The sequence below is a fragment of the Hyperolius riggenbachi genome, chromosome 8, assembly GCF_040937935.1.
Source record: "Hyperolius riggenbachi isolate aHypRig1 chromosome 8, aHypRig1.pri, whole genome shotgun sequence".
Classification (NCBI taxonomy): domain Eukaryota; kingdom Metazoa; phylum Chordata; class Amphibia; order Anura; family Hyperoliidae; genus Hyperolius; species Hyperolius riggenbachi.
In genome coordinates, this window is record NC_090653.1 from 260,894,471 (window position 1) to 260,922,116 (window position 27,646).

At 50.2% G+C, this 27,646-nt stretch overlaps 1 protein-coding gene across 1 annotated transcript in view; it reads left to right on the forward strand.

The window, feature by feature from the left end:
• The window catches only part of LOC137527480 (olfactory receptor 13C7-like), a 71,929-nt gene that overhangs the window by 36,340 nt on the left and 7,943 nt on the right, over positions 1 to 27,646 (forward strand). The window lies entirely within an intron of this gene.

Here is a 27,646-nt window from a genome sequence, read left to right on the forward strand (position 1 = left end):
TTGCCCGATTTGTGAATAAGAATATTCAACAAACTGCAAGTGTTTAGAACCGTGAGGTGAGTAGTGCGCTATATCGAGTCCCTTTGCAGTGCTTCAATTTCATCTGGACATGTTCTTGTAATTTTTTCCTCTATCTCAGAAACGGTAGGAAACTTTGTACATGAATCGGGTGAACAAGAGCACTTTCTTGTCTTATCCAATAAGCAAGTGCTACCTTGTTTGCCCGATTTGTGAATGAGTATATCTTCAACCTTTCTTGGGAATGTCAGCAAATTACAGAAAAATGTAAAACTGTCAGGGGAGGAGTGTACAATCACCAAGTCCTTTTTTTCTATACTTGAATTCTCTCTGGACATACTTTTGTGCCCCTTTTGCTCAACCTCAGAGACAATGACTGGGAAACTTTGTACATGAATCAGGCTGAACAAGCACACTTCCTTGGGTTATCTAATGAGTAAGTGCTGCCTTGTTTGCCCGATTTGTGAATGGAAATATCTTCAGGTCTCTCTTATTTTGGACATCAGCAAATAGCACAAATTGCAGAGTATAGACCTATTAGAGAAGCAGTGTGCAATTTTGTTTGAATTTCTTGTAGAAATGTTCTTGTGGTCCTATTACTCCACCTCGGACACAACAGGAAGTTTTGTACATGAATCAGGTGAATAAGTGCACTTCCTGTTCTTATCCAATAAGTAAGTGCTACTTATTTGCCCGATTTATGGACGGGAATATCTTCAGCACTTCTTGTGGATATCAGCAATTTGCAGAAGAGTTCTGAACCGTGATGTAAGTAGTGTGCTATTCCACTTCCATTTTCTGTGGTTACCTTTCTTCTGGACATGTTCTTGTAATGTTCCTCTCTACCAGGGACAGTTGGAAACTTTGTACATGAATTGGGTGAACAAGAGCACTTTCTTGTCTTATCCAATAAGCAAGTGCTACCTTGTTTGCCCGATTTTTGAATGAGTATATCATCAACCTTTCTCGGGAATGTCAGCAAATTACAGAAAAATTTAAAACTGTCAGGGGAGGAGTGTACAATCACCAAGTCCTTTTTTTTCTGTACTTGAATTTCCTCTGGACATACTCTTGTGCCCCTTTTGCTCAACCTCAGAGACAATGGCTGGGAAACTTTGTACCTTTCTTCTGGACATGTTCTTGTAATCTTCCTCTCTATCAGGGACAGTTGGAAACTTTGTACATGAATCGGGTGAACAAGAGCACTTTCTTGTCTTATCTAATAAGCAAGTGCTACCTTGTTTACCCGATTTGTGAACAAGAATATCGTCAGATCTTTGCTGTCAGCAGATTGCAGAGTTAAGAGCTGTGAGGGCAGTGGCGTGCTATACCAAGCCCATTGTTTCTGTGTTTGAATGGCTTGTGAACATCATCTCTTGTAACCGTTTTCCTCCACCTTAGACACAATAGGAAACTTTGTACATGAATCAGGTGAACAAGCGCACTTCCTTGTCTTATGTAATAAGTAAGTGCTGCCTTGTTTGCCCGATTTGTGAACGAGAATATCTCCAGCGTCAGCAAAATGCAGTAGGGTTAAGAACTGTAGTGTGCATTTACTCTCCACTTTTTCTGTGTTTGAATATCTTCTGTACATGCTCTTGTAACTTTTTTTACTCCAACTCAGATATCATACAACTGGAATCTTTGTGCATGAGTCAGGCTGAACAAGCGCACTTCCTTTTATTATTCAGTGAAGAAGTGCTACCTTGTTTGCCCGATTTGTGAACGAGTAAATCTTCAGCTGCTAACTTTTCGGGACATTTGCGGATTTGGCAGTGGTGTGCAATCACCAAGTCCATGTTGTTTGTGCTTGAATTTCTTCTAACCCTTTTTCTCCACCTCAGACGCAGTGCAAAAATCTCTCCATGAGTCAGGCGAATGAGGGCACTTTCTTGTCTAATCCAATAAGCAAGTGCTAACTTATTCGCCCGATTTGTGAGTGAGGATATCTTCAGTTGCTCCAGTTTGTGTACATTCCCATTTGTAGAAGAATATATACCAGTGACGTGAGTTGTGTGCAATTACAAAATCCATTTAGTCTCTGCTTGAATTTCTCATGGCCATGTTCTTGTATCTCTGTTCTGCGCCTCGAAGAAACAACGTAAAAATCTTTGCATGGACTGGGCGAACCATGGCACTTTCTTGTCTTATTCAATAAGCAAGTGCTTACTTGTTCACCCAAAGGAAATTGTCAACTGTTCCTCTGACCAGACATCAACAATTTGCAGAAGAACGTAAAGCTGTGGACAATAATATATTATATTGCTACTGTGTAATGCATTGTCTGCCGGAATTTCTTGTGGCTATGTCATTGTATGTCCTTGTATGTTCCCTTTTCTCCTCCCTTTAAACAACATGAATCTTTCTGTTGAAAGATGAGTAAAAAGGTAAGTAAGCTTACATGTCTGTTTTGAGCACAAGGCTATCTTCGTCGTTTCCTCCATGCAAATCTTGAGACAAACTGATGAGGAAAGAATCTAAAGCGGTCACAGCTCACATTTGACCTGCTTTCTTAATGATGGTTTGATATTTGATTTCCATTGCATTAACAAAAAAAAGGCAAACCATAATAAAAAAAAAGTTAATTTGAATGTTTTGACTTCTTGTCTTTTGTTTTTGTATAGTTTTAAAACTAGTTACATTCGGAAGTAGAAGGGTGTAGAGTTGCAACAGTTTAGGTGATAGTGATGGTCAGGTTAGGTGCGAGTTTTTGGGTATGACCTCTTTCTTTTTGTAAAAATCTAGAATGTGACTTTAATCTCCCTAGCGATATGATTATTCCCAGATTTTAGGGTCAATTTTTTTTACATGCTTTTAGACCCTAAAACCAGGAAAAAGTCATACCGTATCCCTTGGATCCAGTGCTGCAACTCTCCCTCTAGTCTTTTGGGTGGCGCGCTACCCCTACGTTCAGATCACCCTCTGTGGTTATGTGACAAACGGCAATCTCACCTTAGGGATCGAGTCTCCGAGGAGCAGAAGAAGAATGGTTGCCAGCGTCTGGATCCCATAGGCGTGTGTTCTCCTTATACCTGAGTTAGGCTCGGGATTACCGCTCCTGGCTTCTTCTTTCCACCCCAAGCTTGGGGTTACCGCTAAGGAGGTTAAGTGCACAAGAGTGAAAACTCCAGAAAATGTTAACTCTGTTTGAGTTCTATTTGTAGAGATTTCGCTTCACTTTCAGTCCCATTAACAGCATGACAAAGTATGGCCAATGAGGTGAAATCTTTTCAATAATGGCACAAACAGAAATTAACATCATTTTAGCCATCTTGAAAAAATGAGCACATCTGAGGTTATGGCCCATAGCTTATTAACTTGCTCCTGAGTTTTCTCCCAAGGATATATTTTCAGACCTTACCAATAAAATACCTCCCAAGTAAGAAATCACTAATTACTTTTTAACATACTTTTCAGTTGGCAAGTTTTGGAAAGTTAGATAAGATGAGAGAACCCATGCAGGTGCCCATTCAAACACCGATTTTTCCATTAGATTCCCTGCAGTTTCAATCCATCAATTTCTTCAAAGGAACCCGTGGTGAGAGGGATATGGAGCTGACATGGTTAATTCCTTTTCAAAAATGCACAATTCCTGGCTGTCCTGCTGACCCTCTGCCGCAAATACTTTAAACCATAGACCCAGAACAAGCATGCAGATCAGATGTCTATGACAAATCTGACAAGATTAGCTGCATGCTTGTTTAAGGTGTGTGGATTAGATCCTACAGACCAGAATGATCAGCAGCACTGCCAGGCAACTGGTATTGTTTAAAAGGAAATAAATTTGTCGGCTTCCATAGGCCTCACACCTCGGGTTCCTTAAAGCAGTGTTTCTCAACACGCGGTTCGCGTACCCCAGGGGGTACGCGAGACCATAGCTGGGGGTACGCAGCCAGGAGGGGATGCAGCGCAAAACGGGGGAGCATGCCCACACATAGCGGCGGGGAGGGGGGTCCACTCCCCCCCACCCTCACCTTGGACTCCGTCAGCGCTTCCCCCTCCGACACGCATTAATAGCAGCAGCGGCGGCGGCATGGTAAAAGGAACGCGGACTTACTTCCGCGTTCCACGCCAGAGGTCCTTCTCTCTCAGCGATGACGCTACTTCCTGTTTATCAGGAAGTAGTGTCAGGCTCAGAGAAGATCGGACCTCCGGCATGGAACGCAGAAGTAAGTGTGCGTTCCTTTTACCATGCCGCCGCCGCTGCTATTAATATGTGTCGGAGGGGGAAGCACTGACGGGGGAGTCCAAGGTGAGGGAGGGGGGGAGTGGACCCCCCTCCCCGCCGCTATGTGTGGGCATGCTCCCCCGTTTTGCGCTGCATCCCCTCCTGGCTATACTTTGGGCACACATGCCTAACTAAACTGTAGGCACCCATGCCTAGCTATCCTGGGGGCATCCATGCCAGGCTGTACTAAGGGCACCCATGACTGGCTATACTGGGGGTACTTATACCTTACTATACTGGGGGCACTTATACCTGGCTATACTGGGGGCATCCATGCCAGGCTATACTGTGGGGCACCCATGCCTGGCTATACTGGGTGACACCCAATCCTGGCTGTACAGGGGGCACCCATGCCTGGCTATACTGGGGGCACCCATGCCTAGCTAGGAGGACACCTATACCTATATATACTGTGGGCACCAACCCATGCCTGGCTATACTGGGGGCACCTAGACCTAGCTATACTGAGGGCACCTATACTGGGGGCGGGCACCTATACCTGGCTATCTATCTATACTGGGGGCACCTATACCTGCGGTGCGGTATATATGCGGTATAAGTGTGCGTGTGTGTGCGCGCGCGCGTGCGTGTATGTGTATGTACATGTGTATATCTATATCTCTCTCTCTCTCTCTCTCTCTCTCTCTCTCTCTCTCTCTATATATATATATATATATATATATATATATATATTATACACGTGGGGGGGTACTTGGCTGGAACCGAATTGCGGTAGGGGGTACTTGGGCCGAAAAAGTTGAGAAACACTGCCTTAAAGGACACCGGAAGCGAAAATAAACTAATGAAATAAACTATTGTATCTATCTTCCTTCTCCTAAAAATGACTTTTTAAGATACTCCACAGTTTTATTTTATGTTTAAATCTCCTTTTAAGTTTTAACTGTTTTATTGTTTTTGCTCAATGACACATTCATTGAAGTATGCCAGAGCTAAAATCTACAAACTTTTTACCCTTTTCATCTCTATTCTGCACTCAGAAGCCATTTTCTGCTAGAAAAGTGTTTTCTAGTTGGAATTTCTTATCAGTGAGGGTCACACTGTAGCCACTTCCTGTTTGAGTCAGGACTGAGCCAGCCACTTACATACCTGATATTTAAAGTGACTCCGAGCTCATAAAAAAGATGAAAGTTGTACTCACCTGGGGCTTTCTCCAGCACAGTGCTGGTCGGGAGGTCCCACGACGGCGTCCTGGCTCTTCTCCTTCTCCCCGCTCCAGAATGGCTGACAGGCCGCAGCCCGGGCGACACTCGCCCGAGTGTCGGGCTGCTCCTTCCGCGTATGACGCGGATTACGTCACACGCCGGCCGCCTCGCGTCATCACGGCGGCCGGCGTGAAAGTAATGCGCATGCGCGATTAAAGCGCGCATGCGCCGTACTGCCACGCCGGCCGCCGTGATGACGCGAGGCGGCCGCCGTGTGACGTAATCCGCGTCATACGCGGAAGGAGCAGCCCGACACTCGGGAGAGTGTCGCCCGGGCTGCGGCCTGTCAGCCATTCCGGAGCGGGGAGAAGGAGAAGAGCCAGGACGCCGGCGTGGGACCTCCCGACCAGCACTGGGCTGGAGAAAGCCCCAGGTGAGTACAACTTTCATTTTTTTATGAGCTCGGAGTCCCTTTAACTCTTTCAGGCAGAGAGAGAAAAAAAAGAACACAACATAGTTATTAGTGTGCTAGGCACTGTATATACACATGTCTATCTCATTATGTCACACGTCACTTCGGGGACTCTTTAAAGACAAGACACAGAACATTTAGATTATGCTTTTCCCCTGGTGGACTCAAAGTGCTGGAGCTGCAGCCACTAGGGTGCGCTCAGTAGGCAGTAGAGGTGTTGGGGAGTCGTGCCCAAGGTCTCCTTACTGAGCAGGAAGAACTGAGCTTCAAACCCTGGTCTCCTGTGTTAGAGGCAGGACCACTATCCAGCCACTATGATGATTGATTTGATCGTTGATCTGATGGGAAGTTGCACCACGTGTATCTGATATTAAATACAATACATTCAAAGAAAACAATTCCAATGATATGCTAATAATACAAATGGTATTGGCAAGCAGATATCAATGATATGCATATTACCAAATGACAGACAGAGGCAGATTCCATTGATATCCACATAATATGAACAGACAGCAATGCCAGTCAAATATTAAATAACAGCCAAGACTCTACCCACCTGCCAAACAATATTAGGCAGAGTGTTCCCCCATCACAAGAGTATGTAATGAGTGATTCAATACAGCAATATGTAGAGCATACATGAAATAAAGGCACCAGGAAAAAAGGGCACGTGGATTGGCGCTAGTAAAATATCGCTAAGGCTATCGATATTGTACCAGTGAATTTAGATAGCAAAACATCGATAATATTTACCGATATTTCACTTAACTAAACCTAACCCTACTCTCACACAGAACCCTCCCCTGGTGGTGCATAACCTTAAGGTGGCCATACACTCGTTAGATTAGCAGCAGATAGATTTCTGATCTATCTGATGTGTTTAGGAACATTTTTTACTAGGAACAGATTTCCAATAGATTTCAGTTTTTTTTTTCCATTAGGGCCAATGCAAAGTGATAAGCATTCTCAACAGATCGACCTAGATTTTCCAGCCTGCCAGATCGATTGAAATCGATCAAAATCGGCCGCAAATCGATTGACCAATCAATTGATTTGCAGCCGATTTTGATTGATTTGCAATCGTTCAATTTTGATCGATCGATCAAACAAAAATCGGCTGAGTGTATGGGCCCCTTTAAAGGTGCATACACATGTTTAACTTTACGCCTGATTGTCATTTAAACTGGTCGTCTGAACGACTTGAAGTGCAGACAATTACTACAAATAATTTACATGTCGTTCAACTAACTTGATAATGGACAATGGACTGGATAGAACAATGGACTAGATTAAACGACTGGTCAAACGACTTTATGTTTGAACATCTATTAGTCGGACAAAAAAACTAGAAGTCATTTGTACACATGTACAGACTTAAAGGCCCATACACACGTCGGATTTTTTAAAACGACGAGTCGTTTGGACGTCCCGTCGCTCAGTCGTCCGAATGTCAAATCGGGCGTGTGTACAGTCTGTCGTTCAGCTAATAAGACTGGTCTTGAGCGATCCACCAGGCGGAAATGACGGACTGTACACACGCCCGATTTGATGTTCGGGCAACTGAACGACGGGATGTCCAAACGACCGAAGTGTCTGAAGAGAGCAGAGGAAATGTAACTAATTGTCACAGCTTTTTCATACTGTTTTTGCTTTCAGAGTTTGATATGTTTGATATTTGCTTTCTGTAGTCTGATATGCAACTCTGGCTGTGCATTGAAGCAGTCACCCCTTCTGCAATTGAATTGTCCCAATAAAGCTAAATCCTACCCTCAATAATTTACAGTTTTTGCCTCTGATATTTAACATGAAAAGTAGGAAAATGTTTACACAGCTACTTAGACATTATTTGTACATTGTCATTTTAGAACACTTGGGTAAGATAGTATTCCTTTAACATATAATCAGCCCTCTTTACTTCCCATGAGACCAACTAAACCCATGTTCCCTTCCTAATGTTCCCCAAATGCCCCACATTGACCCCAAAGCAAAATAACTTCCTCAAAGACATCATGAGGACTAGAAGTATCACCCAGTATATGTAGCCAGTGGTGACCCCTACTAGTATTAGGTAACCAAATATGCCCCCAGTATTATGATGCCACCAGTACTGGAAGCCAGAGGTGATTCCACCAGTACCCCCATCATTTGATAACTAGTGGTAGCCCCCAGTAGTAGCCAGTGCTGCTTCCCAGGGTAGCTAGAGGTGACCCCCCTCTTTACGTGTTATGTAGCCAGACGTAGTAACCCCAGTTGATAGGAAGCTAGAGGTGCCCCCTTGTTTGGTAACCAGTGGTGCCATGTTAGGTAGCTTGAGAAGCCATCCAGTATTAGTAAGACCAAAGCTTAGGTAGCCAGGGGTACTCCCCAGTATTAGGAAACCCCCAGTATAGAAGACTAGCATTAGGTAGCCAAAGGAGAGCCCCCACTCACCTCCCAAGTAATAGGTAGTGCCCCCAGTTATTAAGTAGTGGTGCCCTTCAGTATTAAATAGCTAAAGATAGGTCCCTTCTCAGTTTAGGTTTAGGTGGACTTTAGGTGCAAATCATGAACCCAAAATGAACCATTCAAAGTACAGTAATAAGCAAACACACTGTTGTCTCTAAGGGTCGGTTCACATGGGCTTCTGTGGGCGGCACGTTTAGCCAATGCCAAGTACTTTTCTGCACTTACGCAGTAAAGCATTTGGCATTAATTTCCTTTTGTTGCATCACATTTTGAGCCCCATGGGGGGGGCACAAAACTAGCACAACTGCCATGGGATGCTGCACTGTGTCCGAAAAATTTAGATCAACTGCAAAGTCTGCGCAACTGCGACAGCAAATGCATTAAGATTTACAATCCCATTCATCTCAATGTGGGCATCGGACGGTCAATCCTGGCGGTAAACGTCATCCCTGAACATTGGCAAGTCTTAAAACTAACCTGAACTGAAAATTGAAAGTCTCGTCAATCTCTTTCTCCTCTCCTGTGTCCTGTTTGTCTACTGTGATTGATGGAATTCTCCATCCTCCATTTTGAACATTTCCATTACTCCATTACAGCTTCCTAGTCAGCACACCGTTAAACTGTAACATCGCCCACTTGAGCCTTAGGGAAACAAGGATATTACCTTGCTCATCGGTTGTCCTTCCTGTTATAACTGACAGCAATTGATATATAACTGACAGCAACTTCTATATTTCAGTTCTGGCAAAATCTAGACAGAACTGGAAGGGATCGTTGTAAAAAGAATATGGTGAGCTTCTGAGAGGAACTGACAGCGAGGTAAGTATGTAATATTCATTTGCAGGTACATCATGTGTTTATTTAAAATAATTTTACTCGGCTCAGGTTCCCTTAAAGGCTTGGACCAGATGGCTAACTGCCGGCATTTGAGGATGTTGTTAACCGCCGAGATCGACTGAAGCCCGCATTGAGATGAATGGGAGTGTTCATCTCAATGCATTTACTGTTGTTTGCAGGCAATTGTGCAAACGTTGTGGTCAATCCAAAATTTTCAGACGCTGCATGTTGTGGTCTGTGGTGGTTGCATGGTGTTCAAAATGTGACACAACGACAGAACGAACAGAACCAATGCCAAACGCTCTCTGCTTGGTTGCACAAATGCTTTTAGCATCAACAAAATGCGCCGCTCGCAGAAGCCCATGTGACAATTTTCTCCCAACAAGCGATTGTTTTTGTGATATCACATAACAATATTTAAGAAAGATTCATTGAACGATGTTTGATTATGTGTGACCACCCGCGGCATTCGTATTGAACTACCATCATGATGGATGAGCAACCATTCAGACTGTCATTGCCGCGTTCGTTAAAATGGTCATTCAGGCCGCAAACGTTCATTCCTCATTTATGAGAATGCGGAAGATGCACCAGGGACTGAAAGTTTATCGCCACTGATCCTGAAGTGTTCCTCCAAACGGTCCTCTTGTTCCACCGATGTGATGAAGACTGCTCACTTCAAACGCAGGAGGCCTTCAAGAAGTCTTCGGGAGCCCAAGTGCTCCTGAAGATGGGTAGCTCCATAGTGCACATGCGTGAGTGCGCTCTCTTGTACACTCATGCATGCGCAGTACAGAGCCACCCGTGAAGACTTCTGAAGCACTGGAACGAGGGGACCAGGAGAGGAACGGGAAGGCTCTATAGGACCCAGAGCCTTCGACTTGTTTAGGTAAGTATCTGTTTTTAATTTAATTAGTCTTCAGGTTCACTTTAAGGCTTCTTTCCCACCACGTTTTAGGGGTTGTTATAGGTCGCATAACGTGCCCCTAACGCAACGCCTGGTGGTGCTGGACGAGGACACTACCTAGAGCTGCATTATGCAGCTCTTGGTGCGTCTTTTTTGTGCAATGTGATGCGGAAACCACGTGATCCGCATCACGTGGTCCCGCCGGCCAATCGCCGCACAGAGCGGCTGCTCCAGGAAGTGCAGTGAATATTAATTAGCCATGTGGCTGGCCGCGGAGGAGGAGGGGAGACCTCCTCCTCCAACATCACTGAGCGCGTGCAAACAGTCTAACGTGGCTTAGCCGCGTATAATGCACAGCATGCAGCACTTTCTTTTAACTTGCTGCGTTACAATGTAACGCAGCGTGGGCACTGTGAACAGCCCATTGATTTTTCATTGATGTGCGGTGGGCTGCGTTACAGATTTGTAATGTCTTACTTTGTAAGCAGCCTTAGAGATGTTTGTCAACTTTTTACACACCATACCATACTGTATATGACTAAGTGTTAACTACGTAACAAAGAGCCTAGACCCCCTGTCTGCAGGAAGGTATTCTCCCATGCTGGATGGGGAACTTTTGATGCCTGCTAGAATGCTTACACTTCCCAGCAAACCTCTGGGAAGCTAATTAAAGTAGTGGTCAAAATTTCTGAGTAAATATCCCCTCATTGATCTCTGAAAGTTTAATTTGCATGCGCATCTCACAACCTGAAAAGATTGGGATCTGCATTTTAAGCTAGCATTTGGTGGGAAGAAAGCTTGCTCTCACCTAAGGCTGCTTGCTTCTCTCCCACCATTTGCTTGAATGCCAAATACCTTTTTCCCACTGTTATGTTAAACAATAAACTGCTGGGAACCTAATGAGGCTGGAACAGCGACCAGTCAATGTATTTTGATCAATAATATGTAAAACTTTTGACCAGAAATTATCAAGAGAGGTCCATGTCCCGTGTGAATTTTTCCCAAACTCATTTTCACATCACAATTGCTATTTCTGATATCAAGGAAATACATTTTTTTTGCAATATGATCAAAGAAAACTAATTTTTCTTTCCATGTGAAAATTTGCAAAAATCGCAAAAAAAATCTGTAATTTTACCATGAAAAATTTGCAAACAAAAAACACAGAAATCGTTTATTTTAATGTGAAAAAAAAAATCACAAACATATTACAAAATGATTTTTAATGGAATGTTCACTCGAAAGTCTACTTTTACATTATTTTCGCAAAAATTATAATAATAGTAATACGAAAAATTGTATAGTGCTTGTCTCCTATCAGACTCAAAGTGCTCAAGTGAAGAGCTGCAGCCACTGGGACGCGCTCAAGAGGCCACCCTGCAGTAATAGGGCTGGTGCACACCAAGAGCGGTTCTAAGCGTTTTTTAAAACGCTTGCGGGGTGAAAACCGCTTGGCTATTGTAATGCAATGGGATGGTGCACACCAGAGCGGTTCATTTTTTCCCAAACCGCAAACTCGGGTCCTGCAGCATTTTTGCTGATTTCTGAGGCGTTTCTGTCTCAATGTTAGTATAGGAAAGTATAGGAAAGAGGAAAACTGATCTGAAAAACACTAGATCAGAGCGGTTTTTCAAGCGTTTTTGTTACAGAAGCTGTTTAGTTACAGCTTTACTGTAACAAGATATAAAATCTGCTACACAAAAACGCTCCAAAAAACGCTAGGCATGTTTAGAAAATCCCTCTAAACATGCCTAGCATCGCTCTGAAAAACAGCTTCAAAAACCGCTAGCATTTGCGGATCCGCTAGCGGTTTTTGGTGTGCACTGGCCCTTAGAGAGTTTTGTCTTGAACGCCTAATTGAATAGGTATTGACCCTAGTCTCCCATGTCAAAGCCAGTACCCTTAACTAGTACACTATCCAGCTATTAATGCAAAACAGACCTCTGCATTTTCGCTCATCACTTAAAGAGGTGCCAATTTTTATTGATAGTGTGATAATCATAACAAAAAAAAAACAAAACAGAATCAATAATAGCATGGTAATAAAAAAGCAACAGTGACAATGTCTATCGTACAACAGGCTAATAAACTGGTAGAAGAGCACTTATTGTTTTGTTTTTAAATGTAAAATTGAGATTTACATCTACTGTATATCTAATTTCAATCAATCATCAAATTATTTGAAAATTTATGGTGCTGCAGTTTATTAGAAGGGAACATGCATACAAATGATTTTTCATATTTACATTTAACTGAACCAAGGTAAATGTTTTTAATTACCTGAACCAAGGAAAATATAAACTGTAAAAGTAAAATATTTCATTACCTGAACCAAGTAAAATTATTTAAAATAAACAGATGATGAAGATGTTATGGGGTAATGGCCATTTTCAAAATTCAGGACGGAGAATTCAATTGATCACAGTGGGCAAACAGGACGCAGGAAATGAGAAAGAGATTGATGAGTAAACTAGAGGTAGTAGAGTAGAGGTAAGTATGACCTCTGTATGTTTATTTTGACTTTTCATTTTCAGATCATGTTAGCTTTAAAGGGAACCTTAATTGAACGGGGGGTAAAGAGTTTCACTTACCTGGGGCTATTAGCGCTGTTACAAAAATATGCGTTGCTGCATTCCGCACGCGTAGATATGCGGCAACGTGTATTTTTGTACTCGTTGCGTTCCGCAACAGCGCTAATTGCAGTAGGGAATGCGTCCAATAATACGCATGCCGGCCGGCTGACTGGTGAGTCGTCCAATAACGTAACTAAGTGACAGCAGGGGACCAGAGGATTCTAGAGCGGCTCCGAGGGCACAGGACTGCTGCAGGGGGCTGGTAATAGCCCCAGGTAAGTGAAACTGTTTACCCCTCGTTCAGTTAAGGTTCCCTTTAAATAAAGGATTGTATTTTAACAAAACCCTTGGAGAGACAATCTTCAGATCTGGATCTGTTCCCAGTGGAAGCAGTAGATACAATTAACTATCTTGGAACCTGAGGGATAGAAGGAGAGTTGGATATATAGAGCCCGTAACAGTAGGAAAATTATTATTATTGTGAACAGAGACCTCTGGTAACTTCAGGATTTTATTATACATGTATTATGCCAGATCTCTGCCAGCTTATGTCAAGACTATGCCCAGCTCTCAGTTGTTTTACCAAAGCTTTCTTATATTAGCCAAAAAAAACACAGATACACAGATTTTTCGGGTCACAGACAAAAAGGCTCTCCAGGGTTGGATTCTAACTGATATTTTTCTTTTTTTTTGTGCTGTTGTATTTTTATTTTATTGTTTTGTTTTTTAAGCTTTATTTTATTTTATGTTATTTATCTCTGTTACCTGAGCATTTCTTCCATTTTCCATACAATGTACTGCTCCAAATCCAATATAGAGGGCCTGTTAGATGACAGCTCTAACCCTCCACCCTACAATCCTGTGTACCTGCTGCTCTCCTCCTTCCTCCACCCCACAATCCTGTGTACCTGCTGCTCTCCTCCCTCCTCCACCCTACAATCCTGTGTACCTGCTGCTCTCCTCCCTCCTCCACCCCACAATCCTGTGTACCTGCTGCTCTCCTCCCTCCTCCACCCTACAATCCTGTGTACCTGCTGCTCTCCTCCCTCCTCCACCCCACAATCCTGTGTACCTGCTGCTCTCCTCCCTCCTCCACCCTACAATCCTGTGTACCTGCTGCTCTCCTCCACCCCACAATCCTGTGTACCTGCTGCTCTCCTCCACCCTACAATCCTGTGTACCTGCTGCTCTCCTCCCTCCTCCACCCCACAATCCTGTGTACCTGCTGCTCTCCTCCACCCCACAATCCTGTGTACCTGCTGCTCTCCTCAATCCCACAATCCTGTGTACCTGCTGCTCTCCTCCCTCCTCAACCCCACAATCCTGTGTACCTGCTGCTCTCCTCCACCCTACAATCCTGTGTACCTGCTGCTCTCCTCCCTCCTCAACCCCACAATCCTGTGTACCTGCTGCTCTCCTCCACCCCACAATCCTGTGTACCTGCTGCTCTCCTCAATCCCACAATCCTGTGTACCTGCTACTCTCCTCCACCCCAAAATCTGAGTACCTGCTGCTCTCCTCCACCCTCCACCCCACAATCCTGTGTACTTGCTGCTCTCCTCCATCCTCCACACAACAATGCTGTGTACCTGCTGCTCTCCTCCATCCTCCACCCCACAATCCTGTGTACCTGCTGCTCTTCTCTACCCCACAATCCTGTGTACCTGCTGCTCTCCTCCACCCTCCACCCCACAATCCTGTGTACCTGCTGCCAGGGCCGGATTTCTGGCAAGGCCACATAAGCCATGGCCTAGGGCACCAGAAGTTTAGGGGCGGCTCAGTGAGTGGCAGTAGAGCTGTTCTATGCAGCCATCTTTATCTACAAGGACAGCTTTAACCTTTGAACTCACTGTCCTGTACTTGTGATGTCTCTGCAAGATATGTAAGCTCTATCCTGCAGGTACACATCAGCCTAACTCTCATGGTGACAAATTGGGTCCATCATTAAGGAGATGGCAAGCATACCATAAAAGTTCAAAACATAACATATAATCTATACGCATATTACTAAGATAGCTATTGTCTGTGACGCCAATGATGGAAAGTAAGGAGAATTCTCGTTGGGGCACACAGAGCTAACAACCATACAGACGATATAGTTGGCCTTGGGCGGTAAAAAGTACAAATCCGGCCCTGCCTGCTGCTCTCCTCCACCCTCCACCCCACAATCCTGTGTACCTGCTGCTCTCCTCCACCCTCCACCCCACAATCCTGTGTACCTGCTGCTCTCCTCCACCCTCCACCCCACAATCCTGTGTACCTGCTGCTCTCCTCCACCCTCCACTCCACAATCCTGTGTACCTGCTGCTCTCCTCCACCCCACAATCTGTGTACCTGCTGCTCTCCTCCATCCTCCACCCCACAATGCTGTGTACCTGCTGCTCTCCTCCATCCTCCACCCCACAATCCTGTGTACCTGCTGCTCTCCTCCATCCTCCACCCCACAATCCTGTGTACCTGCTACTCTCCTCCATCCTCCACCCCACAATCCTGTGTACCTGCTGCTCTCCTCCACCCTCCACCCCACAATCTGTGTACCTGCTGCTCTCCTCCATCCTCCACCCCACAATGCTGTGTACCTGCTGCTCTCCTCCATCCTCCACCCCACAATCCTGTGTACCTGCTGCTCTCCTCCCTCCTCCACCCCACAATCCTGTGTACCTGCTGCTCTCCTCCATCCTCCACCCCACAATCCTGTGTACCTGCTGCTCTCCTCCATCCTCCACCCCACAATCCTGTGTACCTGATGCTCTCCTCCACCCCACAATCCTGTGTATCTGCTATTCTCCTCCATCCTCCACCCGACAATCCTGTGTACCTGCTGCTCTCCTCCCTCCTCCACCCCACAATGCTGTGTACCTGCTGCTCTCCTCCACCCTCCACCCCACAATCCTGTGTACCTGCTGCTCTCCTCCACCCTCCACGACACAATCCTGTGTACCTGCTGCTCTCCTCCACCCTCCACCCCACAATTTGTGTACCTGCTGCTCTCCTCCATCCTCCACCCCACAATGCTGTGTACCTGCTGCTCTCCTCCATCCTCCACCCCACAATCCTGTGCACCTGCTGCTCTCCTCCATCCTCCACCCCACAATCCTGTATACCTGCTACTCTCCTCCATCCTCCACCCCACAATCCTGTGTACCTGCTGCTCTCCTCCACCCTCCACCCCACAATCTGTGTACCTGCTGCTCTCCTCCATCCTCCACCCCACAATGCTGTGTACCTGCTGCTCTCCTCCATCCTCCACCCCACAATCCTGTGTACCTGCTGCTCTCCTCCCTCCTCCACCCCACAATTCTGTGTACCTGCTGCTCTCCTCCATCCTCCACCCCACAATCCTGTGTACCTGCTGCTCTCCTCCATCCTCCACCCCACAATCCTGTGTACCTGATGCTCTCCTCCACCCCACAATCCTGTGTACCTGCTATTCTCCTCCATCCTCCACCCCACAATCCTGTGTACCTGCTGCTCTCCTCCCTCCTCCACCCCACAATGCTGTGTACCTGCTGCTCTCCTCCCTCCTCCAACCCACAATGCTGTGTACCTGCTGCTCTCCTCCCTCTTCCAACCCACAGTGCTGTGTACCTGCTGCTCTCCTCCAACCTCCACCCCACAATCCTGTGTACCTGCTGCTCTCCTTCATCCTCCACCCCACAATCGTGTGTACCTGCTGCTCTCCTCCATTCCCCACCCCACAATCCTGTGTACCTGCTGCTCTCCTCCATCCTCCACCCCATAATCCTGTGCACCTGCTGCTCTCCCCCATCCTCCACCCCACAATGCTGTGTACCTGCTGCTCTCCTCCCTCCTCCAACCCACAATCCTGTGTACCTGCTGCTCTCCTCCATCCTCCACCCCACAATCCTGTGTACCTGCTGCTCTCCTCCATTCCCCACCCCACAATCCTGTGTACCTGCTGCTCTCCTCCCTCCTCCACCCCACAATCCTGTGTACCTGCTGCTCTCCTCCCTCCTCCACCCCACAATGCTGTGTACCTGCTGCTCTCCTCCATCCTTCACCCCCAATCCTGTGTACCTGCTGCTCTCCTCCATCCTCCACCCCACAATCTGTGTACCTGCTGCTCTTCTCTACCCCACAATCCTGTGTACCTACTGCACTCCTCCATCCTCCACCCCACAATCCTGTGTACCTGCTGCTTTCCTCCATCCTCCACCCCACAATGCTGTGTACCTGCTGCTCTCCTCCATCCTTTACCCCCCAATCCTGTGTACCTGCTGCACTCCTCGATCCTCCACCCCACAATCCTGTATACCTGCTGGTCTCCTCCATCCTCCACTCCACAATCCTGTGTACCTGCTGCTCTCCTCCATCCTCCACCCCACAATCCTGTGTACCTGCTGCTCTCCTCCACCCCACAATGCTGTCTACCTGCTGCTCTCCTCCATCCTCCACCCCACAATCCTGTGTACCTGCTGCTCTCCTCCACCCAACAATCCTGTGTACCTGCTGCTCTCCTCCACCCCACAATCCTGTGTACCTGCTGCTCTCCTCCACCCTCCACCACACAATCCTGTGTACCTGCTGCTCTCCTCCACCCTCCACCCCACAATCCTGTGTACCTGCTGCTCTCCTCCATCCTCCACCCCACAATCCTGTGTACCTGCTGCTCTCCTCCATCCTCCATCCCACAATACTGTGTACCTGCTGCTCTCCTCCATCCTCCACCCACAATTCTGTGTACCTGCTGCTCTCCTCCATCCTCCACCCACAATTCTGTGTACCTGCTGCTCTCCTCCACCCTCCACCCCACAATCCTGTGTACCTGCTGCTCTCCTCCATCCTCCACCCCACAATGCTGTGTACCTGCTGCTCTCCTCCATCCTCCACCCCACAATGCTGTGTACCTGCTGCTCTCCTCCATCCTCCACCCCACAATTCTGTGTACCTGCTGCTCTCCTCCACCCTCCACCCCACAATCCTGTGTACCTGCTGCTCTCCTCCATTCTCCAACCCACAATCCTGTGTACCTGCTGCTCTCCTCCATCTTCGACCCCACGATCCTGTGTACCTGCTGCTCTCCTCCACCCCACAATCCTGTGTACCTGCTGCTCTCCTCCACCCCACAATCCTGTGTACCCGCTGCTCTCCTCCACCCTCCACTCCACAATCCCGTGTACCTGCTGCTCTCCTCCACCCCACAATCCTGTGTACCTGCTGCTCTCCTCCACCCTCAACCCCAAAATCTGTGTACCTGCTGCTCTCCTCCACCCCACAATCCTGTGTACCTGCTTCTCCCCTCCATCCCGTACCCCACAATCCTGTGTACCTGCTGCTCTCCTCCATCCTCCACCCCACAATGCTGTGTACCTGCTGCTCTCCTCTACCCCACAATCCTATGTACCTGCTGCTCCCCTCCATCCCCTACCCCACAATCCTGTGTACCTGCTGCTCTCCTCCCTCCTCCACCCCACAATCCTGTGTACCTGCTGCTCTCCTCCACCCCACAATCCTGTGTACCTGCTGCTCCCCTCCATCCCCTACCCAACAATCCTGTGTACCTGCTGCTCTCCTCCACCCTTCACTCCACAATCCTATGTACCTCCTGCTTTCATCCACCCTTCATCACACAATACTGTGTACCTGCTGCTTTCCTCCAACCTTCACCCCACAATCCTGTGTACCTGCTGCTCTCCTCCATCCTCCACCCCACAATCAGAGGCGTATCTAGAGGGGTGCAGGCATGGCTTGTGCCATGGGCGCCACAGCACCATGGGCGCAATGTTTGCTCCTGTGCTGCATCACCATGCCTGCCTCCATGCCTCCTTTTCATTCAGACCTCAGATCAGACTAATGCAATTATCTGGGAAACATGCTACTTAACTTAGGTATATAGGGCACACTTGGCTAAGTGTTAGAAAAGAGGACATAGAGTGAATAAAAAGAGCCATTTCCAAAAAAGTAACCTCAGCAATATCCCGATCTAAAAAAACACAGGCAATCATAACAAAATGAGAAAATATGCTGTTTTTAGGGGGGAAGGGAGCTCTGACTGATCGAGGGGGGGCGCAATTTCAGTGTTTGCCATAGGCGCTATATTACCCAGATACGCCCCTGCCCACAATGCTGTGTACCTGCTGCTTTCCTCCATCCTCCACCCCACAATCCTGTGTACCTGCTGCTCTCCTCCATCCTCCACCCCACAATCCTGTGTACCTGCTGCTCTCCTCCATCCTCCACCCCACAATTCTGTGTACCTGCTGCTTTCCTCCACCCTCCACTCCACAATCCTGTGTACCTGCTGCTCTCCTCCTCCCTCCACTCCACAATCCTGTGTACCTGCTGCTCTCCTCCACCCTCCACCCCACAATCCTGTGTACCTGCTGCTCTCCTCCACCCTCCACCCCACAATCCTGTGTACCTGCTGCTCTCCTCCATCCTCCACCCCACAATGCTGTGTACCTGCTGCTTTCCTCCATCTTCCACCCCACAATCCTGTGTACCTGCTGCTCTCCTCCATCCTCCACCCCACAATCCTGTGTACCTGCTGCTCTCCTCCATCCTCCACCCCACAATCCTGTGTACCTGATGCTCTCCTCCACCCCACAATCCTGTGTATCTGCTATTCTCCTCCATCCTCCACCCGACAATCCTGTGTACCTGCTGCTCTCCTCCCTCCTCCACCCCACAATGCTGTGTACCTGCTGCTCTCCTCCACCCTCCACCCCACAATCCTGTGTACCTGCTGCTCTCCTCCACCCTCCACGACACAATCCTGTGTACCTGCTGCTCTCCTCCACCCTCCACCCCACAATTTGTGTACCTGCTGCTCTCCTCCATCCTCCACCCCACAATGCTGTGTACCTGCTGCTCTCCTCCATCCTCCACCCCACAATCCTGTGCACCTGCTGCTCTCCTCCATCCTCCACCCCACAATCCTGTGTACCTGCTACTCTCCTCCATCCTCCACCCCACAATCCTGTGTACCTGCTGCTCTCCTCCACCCTCCACCCCACAATCTGTGTACCTGCTGCTCTCCTCCATCCTCCACCCCACAATGCTGTGCACCTGCTGCTCTCCTCCATCCTCCACCCCACAATCCTGTGTACCTGCTGCTCTCCTCCCTCCTCCACCCCACAATTCTGTGTACCTGCTGCTCTCCTCCATCCTCCACCCCACAATCCTGTGTACCTGCTGCTCTCCTCCATCCTCCACCCCACAATCCTGTGTACCTGATGCTCTCCTCCACCCCACAATCCTGTGTACCTGCTATTCTCCTCCATCCTCCACCCGACAATCCTGTGTACCTGCTGCTCTCCTCCCTCCTCCACCCCACAATGCTGTGTACCTGCTGCTCTCCTCCCTCCTCCAACCCACAATGCTGTGTACCTGCTGCTCTCCTCCCTCTTCCAACCCACAGTGCTGTGTACCTGCTGCTCTCCTCCAACCTCCACCCCACAATCCTGTGTACCTGCTGCTCTCCTTCATCCTCCACCCCACAATCGTGTGTACCTGCTGCTCTCCTCCATTCCCCACCCCACAATCCTGTGTACCTGCTGCTCTCCTCCATCCTCCACCCCATAATCCTGTGCACCTGCTGCTCTCCCCCATCCTCCACCCCACAATGCTGTGTACCTGCTGCTCTCCTCCCTCCTCCAACCCACAATCCTGTGTACCTGCTGCTCTCCTCCATCCTCCACCCCACAATCCTGTGTACCTGCTGCTCTCCTCCATTCCCCACCCCACAATCCTGTGTACCTGCTGCTCTCCTCCCTCATCCACCCCACAATCCTGTGTACCTGCTGCTCTCCTCCCTCCTCCACCCCACAATGCTGTGTACCTGCTGCTCTCCTCCATCCTTCACCCCCAATCCTGTGTACCTGCTGCTCTCCTCCATCCTCCACCCCACAATCTGTGTACCTGCTGCTCTTCTCTACCCCACAATCCTGTGTACCTACTGCACTCCTCCATCCTCCACCCCACAATCCTGTGTACCTGCTGCTTTCCTCCATCCTCCACCCCACAATGCTGTGTACCTGCTGCTCTCCTCCATCCTTTACCCCCCAATCCTGTGTACCTGCTGCACTCCTCGATCCTCCACCCCACAATCCTGTATACCTGCTGGTCTCCTCCATCCTCCACTCCACAATCCTGTGTACCTGCTGCTCTCCTCCATCCTCCACCCCACAATCCTGTGTACCTGCTGCTCTCCTCCACCCCACAATCCTGTCTACCTGCTGCTCTCCTCCATCCTCCACCCCACAATCCTGTGTACCTGCTGCTCTCCTCCACCCAACAATCCTGTGTACCTGCTGCTCTCCTCCACCCCACAATCCTGTGTACCTGCTGCTCTCCTCCACCCTCCACCACACAATCCTGTGTACCTGCTGCTCTCCTCCACCCTCCACCCCACAATCCTGTGTACCTGCTGCTCTCCTCCATCCTCCACCCCACAATCCTGTGTACCTGCTGCTCTCCTCCATCCTCCATCCCACAATACTGTGTACCTGCTGCTCTCCTCCATCCTCCACCCACAATTCTGTGTACCTGCTGCTCTCCTCCATCCTCCACCCACAATTCTGTGTACCTGCTGCTCTCCTCCACCCTCCACCCCACAATCCTGTGTACCTGCTGCTCTCCTCCATCCTCCACCCCACAATGCTGTGTACCTGCTGCTCTCCTCCATCCTCCACCCCACAATGCTGTGTACCTGCTGCTCTCCTCCATCCTCCACCCCACAATTCTGTGTACCTGCTGCTCTCCTCCACCCTCCACCCCACAATCCTGTGTACCTGCTGCTCTCCTCCATTCTCCAACCCACAATCCTGTGTACCTGCTGCTCTCCTCCATCTTCGACCCCACGATCCTGTGTACCTGCTGCTCTCCTCCACCCCACAATCCTGTGTACCTGCTGCTCTCCTCCACCCCACAATCCTGTGTACCCGCTGCTCTCCTCCACCCTCCACTCCACAATCCCGTGTACCTGCTGCTCTCCTCCACCCCACAATCCTGTGTACCTGCTGCTCTCCTCCACCCTCAACCCCAAAATCTGTGTACCTGCTGCTCTCCTCCACCCCACAATCCTGTGTACCTGCTTCTCCCCTCCATCCCGTACCCCACAATCCTGTGTACCTGCTGCTCTCCTCCATCCTCCACCCCACAATGCTGTGTACCTGCTGCTCTCCTCTACCCCACAATCCTATGTACCTGCTGCTCCCCTCCATCCCCTACCCCACAATCCTGTGTACCTGCTGCTCTCCTCCCTCCTCCACCCCACAATCCTGTGTACCTGCTGCTCTCCTCCACCCCACAATCCTGTGTACCTGCTGCTCCCCTCCATCCCCTACCCAACAATCCTGTGTACCTGCTGCTCTCCTCCACCCTTCACTCCACAATCCTATGTACCTCCTGCTTTCATCCACCCTTCATCACACAATACTGTGTACCTGCTGCTTTCCTCCAACCTTCACCCCACAATCCTGTGTACCTGCTGCTCTCCTCCATCCTCCACCCCACAATGCTGTGTACCTGCTGCTTTCCTCCATCCTCCACCCCACAATCCTGTGTACCTGCTGCTCTCCTCCATCCTCCACCCCACAATCCTGTGTACCTGCTGCTCTCCTCCATCCTCCACCCCACAATTCTGTGTACCTGCTGCTTTCCTCCACCCTCCACTCCACAATCCTGTGTACCTGCTGCTCTCCTCCTCCCTCCACTCCACAATCCTGTGTACCTGCTGCTCTCCTCCACCCTCCACCCCACAATCCTGTGTACCTGCTGCTCTCCTCCACCCTCCACCCCACAATCCTGTGTACCTGCTGCTCTCCTCCATCCTCCACCCCACAATGCTGTGTACCTGCTGCTTTCCTCCATCTTCCACCCCACAATCCTGTGTACCTGCTGCTCTCCTCCATCCTCCACCCCACAATGCTGTGTACCTGCTGCTATCCTCCATCCCCCCCCCCAATCCTGTGTACCTGCTGCTCTCCTCCATCCTCCACCCCACAATGCTGTGTACCTGCTGCACTCCTCCATCCTCCACCCCACAATCCTGTGTACCTGCTGCTCTCATCCACCCTTCACCCCACAATCCTGTGTACCTGCTGCTCTCCTCCATCCTCCACCCCACAATGCTGTGTACCTGATGCTTTCCTCCATCCTCCACCCCACAATCCTGTGTACCTGCTGCTCTCCTCCATCCTCCACCCCACAATGCTGTGTACCTGCTGCTCTCCTCCATCCTCCACCCCACAATCCTGTGTACCTGCTGCTCTCCTCCATCCTCCACCCCACAATCCTGTGTACCTGCTGCTCTCCTCCACCCTCCACCCCACAATCCAGTGTACCTGCTGCTCTCCTCCACCCTCCACCCCACAATCCTGTGTACCTGCTGCTCTCCTCCATCCTCCACCCCACAATGCTGTGTACCTGCTGCTTTCCTCCATCCTCCACCCCACATTCCTGTGTACCTGCTGCTCTCCTCCATCCTCCACCCCACAATGCTGTGTACCTGCTGCTATCCTCCACCCCCCCCCCCCCCACAATTCTGTGTACCTGCTGCCCACCTCCCTCCTCCACCCCACAATCCTATGTACCTGCTGCTCTCCTCCCTCCTCCACCCCACAATCCTGTGTACCTGCTGCACTTCTCCATCCTCCACCCCACAATCATGTGTACCTACTGCACTCCTCCATCCTCCACCCCACAATCCTGTGTACCTGCTGGTCTCTTCCATCCTCCACCCCACAATGCTGTGTACCTGCTGCTCTCCTCCATCCTCCACCCCACAATCCTGTGTACCTGCTGCTCTCTTCCATCCTCCACCCCACAATCTGTGTACCTGCTGCTCTTCTCTACCCCACAATCCTGTGTACCTGCTGCACTCCTCCATCCTCCACCCCACAATCCTGTGTACCTGCTGCTCTCCTCCATCCTCCACCCCACAATCCTGTGTACCTGCTGCTTTCCTCCATCCTCCACCCCACAATGCTGTGTACCTGCTGCTCTCCTCCATCCTTCACCCCCCAATCCTGTGTACCTGCTGCACTCCTCGATCCTCCACCCCACAATCCTGTATACCTGCTGCTCTCCTCCATCCTTCACTTCACAATCCTGTGTACCTGCTGCTCTCCTCCATCCTCCACCCCACAATCCTGTGTACCTGCTGCTCTCCTCCATCCTCCACCCCACAATGCTGTATACCTGCTGCTCTCCTCCCTCCTCCGCCCCACAATCCTGTGTACCTGCTGCTTTCCTCCATCCTCCACCCCACAATCCTGTGTACCTGCTGCTCTCCTCCACCCTCCACCCCACAATCTGTGTACCTGCTGCTCTCCTCCATCCTCCACCCCACAATGCTGTGTACCTGCTGCTCTCCTCCATCCTCCACCCCACAATCCTGTGTACCTGCTGCTCTCCTCCCTCCTCCACCCCACAATTCTGTGTACCTGCTGCTCTCCTCCATCCTCCACCCCACAATCCTGTGTACCTGCTGCTCTCCTCCATCCTTCACTCCACAATCCTGTGTACCTGATGCTCTCCTCCACCCCACAATCCTGTGTACCTGCTATTCTCCTCCATCCTCCACCCGACAATCCTGTGTACCTGCTGCTCTCCTCCCTCCTCCACCCCACAATGCTGTGTACCTGCTGCTCTCCTCCCTCCTCCAACCCACAATGCTGTGTACCTGCTTCTCTCCTCCCTCTTCCAACCCACAGTGCTGTGTACCTGCTGCTCTCCTCCACCCTCCACCCCACAATCCTGTGTACCTGCTGCTCTCCTTCATCCTCCACCCCACAATCGTGTGTACCTGCTGCTCTCCTCCATTCCCCACCCCACAATCCTGTGTACCTGCTGCTCTCTTCCATCCTCCACCCCATAATCCTGTGCACCTGCTGCTCTCCCCCATCCTCCACCCCACAATGCTGTGTACCTGCTGCTCTCCTCCCTCCTCCAACCCACAATCCTGTGTACCTGCTGCTCTCCTCCATCCTCCACCCCACAATCCTGTGTACCTGCTGCTCTCCTCCATCCTCCACCCCACAATGCTGTGTACCTGCTGCTCTCCTCCACCCTGCACCCCACAATCCTGTGTACCTGCTGCTCTCCTCCATCCTTCACCCCACAATCCTGTGTACCTGCTGCTCTCCTCCATCCTCCACCCCACAATCCTGTGTACCTGCTGCTCTCCTCCATTCCCCACCCCACAATCCTGTGTACCTGCTGCTCTCCTCCCTCCTCCACCCCACAATCCTGTGTACCTGCTGCTCTCCTCCATCCTCCACCCCACAATGCTGTGTACCTGCTGCTCTCCTCCATCCTCCACCCCACAATCCTGTGTACCTGCTGCTCTCATCCACCCTTCACCCCACAATCCTGTGTACCTGCTGCTCTCCTCCATCCTCCACCCCACAATGCTGTGTACCTGATGCTTTCCTCCATCCTCCACCCCACAATCCTGTGTACCTGCTGCTCTCCTCCATCCTCCACCCCACAATGCTGTGTACCTGCTGCTCTCCTCCATCCTCCACCCCACAATCCTGTGTACCTGCTGCTCTCCTCCATCCTCCACCCCACAATCCTGTGTACCTGCTGCTCTCCTCCACCCTCCACCCCACAATCCTGTGTACCTGCTGCTCTCCTCCACCCTCCACCCCACAATCCTGTGTACCTGCTGCTCTCCTCCATCCTCCACCCCACAATGCTGTGTACCTGCTGCTTTCCTCCATCCTCCACCCCACATTCCTGTGTACCTGCTGCTCTCCTCCATCCTCCACCCCACAATGCTGTGTACCTGCTGCTCTCCTCCATCCTCCACCCCACAATCCTGTGTACCTGCTGCTCTCCTCCATCCTCCACCCCACAATCTGTGTACCTGCTGCTCTTCTCTACCCCACAATCCTGTGTACCTGCTGCACTCCTCCATCCTCCACCCCACAATCCTGTGTACCTGCTGCTCTCCTCCATCCTCCACCCCACAATCCTGTGTACCTGCTGCTTTCCTCCATCCTCCACCCCACAATGCTGTGTACCTGCTGCTCTCCTCCATCCTTCACCCCCCAATCCTGTGTACCTGCTGCACTCCTCGATCCTCCACCCCACAATCCTGTATACCTGCTGCTCTCCTCCATCCTCCACTTCACAATCCTGTGTACCTGCTGCTCTCCTCCATCCTCCACCCCACAATCCTGTGTACCTGCTGCTCTCCTCCATCCTCCACCCCACAATGCTGTATACCTGCTGCTCTCCTCCCTCCTCCGCCCCACAATCCTGTGTACCTGCTGCACTCTTCCATCCTCCACCCCACAATCCTGTGTACCTGCTACTCTCCTCCATCCTCCACCCCACAATCCTGTGTACCTGCTGCTCTCCTCCATCCTCCACCCCACAATCCTGTGTACCTGCTGCTCTCCTCCCTCCTCCACCCCACAATCCTGTGTACCTGCTGCTCTCCTCCCTCCTACACCCCACAATCCTGTGTACCTGCTGCTGTCCTCCATTCTCCACCTCACAATCTGTGTACCTGCTGCTCTCCTCCATCCTCCACCGCACAATCCTGTGTACATGCTGCTCTCCTCCACCCTCCACCCCACAATCCTGTGTACCTGCTGCTCTCCTCCCTCCTCTACCCCACAATCCTGTGTATCTGCTGCTCTCCTCCACCCTCCACCCCACAATCCTGTGTACCTGCTGCTCTACTCCATCCTCCACCCCACAATCCTATGTACCTGCTGCTCTCCTCCCTCCTCTGCCACACAATCCTGTGTACCTGCTGCTCTACTCCATCCTCCGCCCCACAATCCTGTGTATCTGCTGCTCTACTCCATCCTCTACCCCACAATCCTGTGTACCTGCTGCTCTTCTCCACCCTCCACCCCACAATCTTGTGTACCTGCTGCTCTCCTCCCCCCACCACCCCACAATCCCGTGTACCTGCTGCTCTCCTCCAACCTCCACCCCACAATCTGTGTACCTGCTGCTCTCTTCCCTCCTCCACCCTACAATCCTGTGTACCTGCTGCTCTCCTCCGCCCTCCACCCCACAATGCTGTGTACCTGCTGCTCTCCTCCCTCCTCCACCCCACAATCCTGTGTACCTGCTGCTCTCCTCCATCCTCCACCCCACAATCCTGTGTACCTGCTGCTCTCCTCCACCCTCCACCCCACAATCCTGTGTACCTGCTGCTCTCCTCCCTCCTCCGCCCCACAATCCTGTGTACCTGCTGCTCTCCTCCATCCTCCACCCCACAATCCTGTGTACCTGCTGCTCTCCTCCCTCCTCCACCCCACAATCCTGTGTACCTGCCAGTGGCGTACCTAGGGCATTTGACACCCGGTGCTGGGTATTAAAAGACACCCCCCGCCCAAAAAAAATGGGCGTGGCTATAGCCTGCGGCGAAAAATGGGCATGGCCATGACCAGATGAGGGCGGAGCTAACTAATTTAAAGTGAACCCGGGATGAGAGTGATATGGAGGCTGTACCCCCAGGAGGGGGAAGCAGGGCTAGATGGAGGGGCTGTGGAGGCAGTGGTGGGGAGGGGGGACATATCCCCCCCTCCCTCACCTGGGACCCCTTCTTCTGCCTCTCTCTTACCCCTCCAGAATAGCGGCCCCAGTATAGCTAGTATAGTTGCCCCCAATATAGCTAGTATAGTTGCCCTTAGTGTAGGTAATATAGTTGCCCCCAGTATAGCTGCCCCCAGTATAGCTAGTACAGTTGCCCCCAGTGTAGCTAGTATAGTTGCCCCCAGTGAAGCTAGTTGCCCCAGTATAGTTAGTATAGTTGCCCCAGTATAGCTAGTATGGTCGCCCCAGCCAGTATAGTTGCCCCCAGACAGTATAGCTAGTATAGTTGCCCCCAGCCAGTACAGCTAGTATAGTTGCCCCCAGCCAGTACAGCTAGTATAGTTGCCCCAGCCAGTATAGCTAGTATAGTTGCCCCCAGCCAGAATAGCTGCCCCAGCCAGTATAGCTAGTATAGTTGCCCCAGCCAGTATAGCTAGTATAGTTGCCCCAGCCAGTATAGTTGCCCCCAGTATA